Genomic DNA, 6,193 nt, shown 5'->3' with positions numbered 1-6,193 from the left:
CTGGCCAGGGTATGGCCCACATCAGGCAAGATCCTGTCAGCCAGTCTCCTTGTCCTTCTGCTACGTGCCCTGTGATTGGCACCAAACCACTCAGCTTGTCTGGCAAGGCGCTGCTCTGTAAAGCAAACTGGGGTTTTCTCCCTCTGTTTTCAGAGCTAGATGTTGTATCATCTGCCAGACTCCTAGTCTATGCCTGTTCAAAGCCCTCTGTGTATCTTACATTCAGAATAGGTGCATACAACTGTACAGCTGTAGGAGCTGCTTCTCATGACTCTGTGAAATTGTCTCCCAGCAAAGCAGAGGCCAAAGGCACCACCATGTGTCCCCGGGAGAGAGCACAGAGAAAGGGGAAACAGGTACAAAACATTAACTCACCCAGTTGTTCTGAGTGTATTAGTCAAGGCTGCATTTGCCGGAAAAATGCAGTAAAACTTTCCATGAGATTTAACTTAGATATATTATTAATATAAGGTTGGTTTTCAAGGGCACCATTCTTAACTACAGCAACTGTAATCACAGATTTTGTGTGTAACTAGATACATGCAAGTAACTAAACCTGTGTCACTAAATGTGCAGAGCGTAGCTAAGTGATTCTGTCAGAAGTAGATTAGCAGGGTCCATCTTACTCCCTGAGGAAGCTCTAAAAGAAAAGGCAGTTCTGGTTGTATCTTTATGGGGACTGGGGAAGAAAACAACCTCCTAGCAAGTGTGCTTAGAGCACAGATACATTTTCTTCAGCTGACAGTCACTAACAGGTGTTCCTTAACACAGGAAAAATAAACCATACAATCACAGAAAGAAATTAACGGCTTGTTCTGTCCTTTATCAGACCTCCTACTTCATCCATGATCTGCCAAATGCAGCAGGAACTCCAGTAAGAAGCTGACATGCAGACTTAGCTCAATTATCAGGAACTTGCACAAAGGGAGGTTGTATTTTTACTCAGCATCTCACTTTCAAAAAGCCCAGGCACCACCAAATTAAGTTCAACTGCATTTCTTACTCTTAATTTCAAATTTCATTTCCCCCCATGAAATAATTGAACAGATGCCTGCATAGGCCTGAATGAAGGCTTCTGTGAGGCAAGGTATGTCACATTTTGCTCTCAGTGGCAACTGGCTGAGGCAGTCACAGCAGTTGAATGAATATGAATGGCACTGTTGCTTTGCTGGGGAATTGAAAGCAGTAAAAGCAAAGATGCACTATACCAAGACATGGTACAAATATCGGTTGCTCATATCAATGGGAAGACACTACCATTTGTGGTTACAACAAAAGAAGGCAGTAAGTCAATACCATAGGCCATCTCAGGTGTTCGTTTCTCTGATGTGTATGGCTTTACTCCATGAAAATACCAATATCAGTTTAAGAAACAAATTTTGGGGGAAGTGCTAGAAATAACAAGTCTGGAAGTTACTAAACATATATCTTCCCAGGGAGGCCTTGCAGCCTCCAATGGTCTGTATTAGGGAGTACCAGAAGAGGGATAGTATGTTATCTTCAGTAGTACTGTCTCATAAGAGAAGTCCAGGATATAGGACATCCAGGATATAGAACAAGGACCGCAGCCTGGACATCCTGGCATAATGACCTTGGCTTTCATAGAAGTCAGGTGAGAGTTAGACATCATTTCAGGGGAGAGACTAAACTTTACAAGGTGGTGCTTCTCATACACATGTAAGACAACAGAGGTGCCTTCCTCCTGTTTAAGAATAAGATGTCACAGCTGTAGCCAAACAAGTGAAAAGAAGGAGAACAGGTAGTCAAATAAATGCTGAGAAACTCAGGAAATTGGCAGCAGTATCCAGTATCTCTTGAGAATAAGTCAGCTGATTTTTAAATGGACTGCAAAATGTAGCCTCAAACAACCTATCAGCTGAAAATCTTTCTGGGACATAAAGAAAACACCTCCAGAAGACAATAGCATCTCCTTCAACTGTACTCCTGACTTACGCCTTACTGACATAGACAAGAGCTGTGGCATTTGGTTTGGTCCTGTGCTCTGCAAAAGCTACTCTGTAAAAATTAAAGTTGGATTCAGTAAACATCCCATTCCAAATTCCAGTTCAGCCATATTTTCACATTCTTTGCTGAGTGACTCAGTGGACAATGTTACGTTCTCACTGAGCAGGTATGATACAGTGTACAATTAAATATGCTAGACTAAGCTTAAGAAAGCTATTCATATATAACACTCAGTAATTAGTCTCTCAAGGTTGGCACTAGAACAAACACAAGACCCTTCTATCTTCATGTACTAGTAATAGCCATACTTGTTCAAAATATTGATGTAAAGCACTTCCTTCATCCTTTCAAATTGCAGATTCCAAAGGCAGCTAATAAATGGGAGCATTGCTAGTGGTGGCTTTTCATATCAAAGATCTAGGCAGTACAAGAGGCAAAACCAGATGTTTCCTGAGTGGATTTGAAGAGTTTAAGTGTTACTGAACATAAGCCATGAAGAACCCACACTGTCAATAGTGTTATTAGCTGCCAGAACATTCCCAAGGACATAGTGATATTGTTTGCTGGAAAGATTTTACCTAAATGAATATTCTACCCAAATGTCTCTGTCAGAAAGGCAGTCTTTTCTTGGAATTCAGAGTCACCTTCACAATCCTGGAGTGAACAAGGTTTCTTGGTGCTTTGGGATGGATTTGCATCAGCCTCTTGAGAATACTACTACCCCATAACCTACTGCACCATGCCTGATCTGCTTCCAAATATCAGTGAAAGTAGCTCCATAATGCCACCATACTTGGAGTTCCCCAACACTCCTCAATGCATATATCAAGCTTTCTTATTTTTCCCTTGGATTTTCCCAAAGGCTCCATCCCGGTGAGGAATGAGTAAAATGTCCCATGTAGCAAGGTGCCAAATAGTCCCTGCACCACCAATAAACTAACTGGGGCATATTTTCTCTTCTTGTTGTCCTTAGGTTCTGATCCTCCTCAGAGTTACCTGTAGCAAGAGCAGACCCAAAACAGTCAAAGAAAAGCAACTGTCAAGAGATTGTGTTCTTTACAGGATTAAGCAGAAAGATCATGGAATAGAAATGCCACATTTCTTTTGAAATTGATTACTTCCATAGTAAAGCAGGAAAAGGAGAAAATCACTATTTAAATAAAGGTTTATTATTTCATCTGTGCCTACAAGTACTTGCAATTTTCCAGAAGTTATCAAATATTTTTATATGTGAGAAACTTGCACAGGAAAAAACACTTCTACTAATACTTTCTCTGAAAGGACAGGGAGAGAAAAAGGGAGAAAAGTGGGATCAAATCAAGCTCTCTGCACTGTATAATCGCAGTATTCCTAAACATGCGGAATTTGGCTAACACACACCCAAACACACACAAAGGTAGGTTGATAAAACTACTATATTTTTTCATTCCTTACAGTTATTATTTCAACAAATCCAGTTTCTGGGCAGCAACACGCATTTACGCTAACCATCCCAATACTTTTATAACCTTCATTATAGGTCGGGCTGAGCATCAGCAGATTTAAAGAGAACAGTGTGAGTGGACATTTCGGGATCCATTACAAGCACTACACCAGTGATTTATTACTGACACTTCCATACAGCATTTGAACTTCATTGTTTTGGTCCTTTACTGCTCTTTTCCTTGCCATCTCCAAACGTTCTGGCTTTTTCTTGATTCCTCTTTTATACTTGTGTCGTGATTGTTTTTAGTGTACAAGTCTTTGTGTCTGTGTTAAGTCTCTGAAACTCTTCTTTCTGTGGATTTCAGAGGAAAAATCTCTGTTTTGGGAAAGAAGAGCAGGAGAGACAGAGAGCACTTTCAGGGGAATTTGCTGCATGTGGAAAGGTGCTGCATTGACAAGTCTCTTGTGTTACCCCCCTGGCAGACAGTGCCACATCCAGACTATGTACCCAAGAGTGTCTTTAGCACAAGGTGGTAGCTGTCCACGCAGCTGGAGGGAGGTGAGTTGAAGAAACAGGCAGAGATTCCCTGAAAACTCTAGGCTGAAGTACTGTCCACAGTGGGCCTGCTAGGATCAGGAGATAGCAAGGAGAGAAGAGAAATCTGAAAAAAAAAAAAGAGAGGGGTCTTGAAGAAAGGTAGTACGTCTACAGAGTGGATACTACTCAGTTGTAGGTTTGCCACAAGCCTTGCAGGACAGACCCCCAGGCAGAGTAGATGTTACCGAGCAAATCAAAGAAGCTGTTAGGCGGCTCAGTGCTCCACGCTTTCTACCAGATTGTAGCCAACATCATGTTTTTAAATCAATTGCAGTTAAACATTTTCAGTTACTTTAACTTGTTTCCTTCCGCAGCCTACAAGAAAACTTTCCAAACAGGCATTAAAAAGTCAGCTCTTTTCTATTTTAATGGACAAGGAAATTTTCCAATTATCTCAGCTTTTTCCCAACCCTGCTGGGACCAGAGTTTGGCAACATTATAATATGAGAGAAAGGAATAACGATGAGTGTTTTGCATCAGGTGTCAGCAGTGTTGTGCTCTCAGTGAACAATAGACATATTAGGCAGGCATTCCACTCGTCTAAAGTGCTTCTTAGGAAACAACGTAAGAGGTCAAAACTAAATCTTCATTTCTACATATTTTTCATCCATTGTCTCAAATAATTATCTAGAGCCAGTGCTTTATTAACAGAAAAAAAGGTGGGCAACACCAGACTGGAAAGGGGAGATGGTCAGTGCTGCTCCTCTAGAAGATTTCTCCTTGGTCTCAGAACTACTTGTTTGGTGAAATTGCCTGATCACTGATGTGGGGAACTGACCACAGCAGTCTAAAATGAGCCCTCCAAAGCCATCAAAACTTGTCTGAGCAGCAGATGGAGTGAAACAGTAGAGACAGAGGGATCCTACTGCACCTCATACATTTCCTCCTTCACAGAAAACACCTGTGAAATCCCTCAAAGGAATTAGGGTGTTTTCCTCTAAAAAGGTGACACGGTCGATAGCCCAAATTACGTGCCTCTGTACCAATGCACACAGCATGGGTAACAAACAGGAGGAGTTGGAAGCCACTGTGCAGCTAGCAAGCTACGATCTAATCACTATCACTGAAACGTGGTGGAACGAATCGCATGACTGGAGCACTGCAATCGATGGCTATAAAATGTTCAGAAGGGACCGGCAAGAAAGGAGGTGTGAGGGGGTTGCCCTCTATGTAAAAAATTGATTGACTGCACAGAGCTGCCTTTGAAAAACAGCGATGAATGGGTTGAGAGCTTATGGGTAAAAATTAGGGGCCAAGCCAACAAAGGAAACCTTGTGGTTGGTGTTTACTACAGGCTGACCAATCAAGGGGAGTCTATTGAGAAAGCATTCTTACTTCATACTTGCAGGCTCTGATCCTGCTGGGAGACTTCAATCACTTTGGCATCTGCTGGAAAAGCAGCACAGCAAGCTGTAAGCAATCCAGGAGACTCTTGGAGTGCACCGAGGATAATTTCTTAATCCAGCTGATAGACAGCCCAACCAGAGGAGAAGTGTTACTAGACCTGTTGCTTACCAACGTTGATGAACTAAATAGACGTGTCAAGATTGGTAGCAGCCTGGGCTGCAGTGATCATGCCCTGGTGGAATTCACAATCTTGAGGTATATGGGCCAGGTGAAGAGTAGAGTCAGAACACTGAATTTTAGGAGAGCAAACTTTCAGTTGTTTAAGGAATTAGTGGATGGGACCCCCTGGGCAACTGCCCTCAGGGATAAAGGAGCTGAACAGAGCTGGCTGCTCTTTAAGGACATAATTCTTAGAGCGCAAGAGCTCTCAATTCTCTTGTGTAAGAAATCAAGAAAGGAAGGCAGGAGACCAGCACGGCTGAGTAAGGACCTCCTGGTCAAACTAAAGCATAAGAAGGAAATGCACAGGCAGTGGAACCAGGGACGTGTATCCTGGGAAGAATATAGGGATGCTGCCCAGATGTGTAGGGATGGGATCAGGAAAGCTAAGGCACAGTTGGAGCTGAATTTGGCAAGGGATGCAAAGAATAATGAGAAGGGCTTCCACAGGTACGTTGGTTAGAAAAGGAAGATTAAAGAAAATGTCCCCCCTGATAAATAACACAGGAGAACTAGTGACAACTGTCATGGAGAAGGTTGAGATACTCAGCAGATTTTTTACCTCAACTTTCTATGGTAATCTCTCTTCCCACAGCTCAAGCCCCTGAACCTCAAGGCAGGGACTGGGGGAATGAAGTC

This window comes from Aptenodytes forsteri, unplaced genomic scaffold (assembly GCF_000699145.1).
Source record: "Aptenodytes forsteri isolate BGI_AS27 unplaced genomic scaffold, ASM69914v1 Scaffold2, whole genome shotgun sequence".
NCBI lineage: Eukaryota > Metazoa > Chordata > Aves > Sphenisciformes > Spheniscidae > Aptenodytes > Aptenodytes forsteri.
This window is presented reverse-complemented; position numbering follows the sequence as displayed.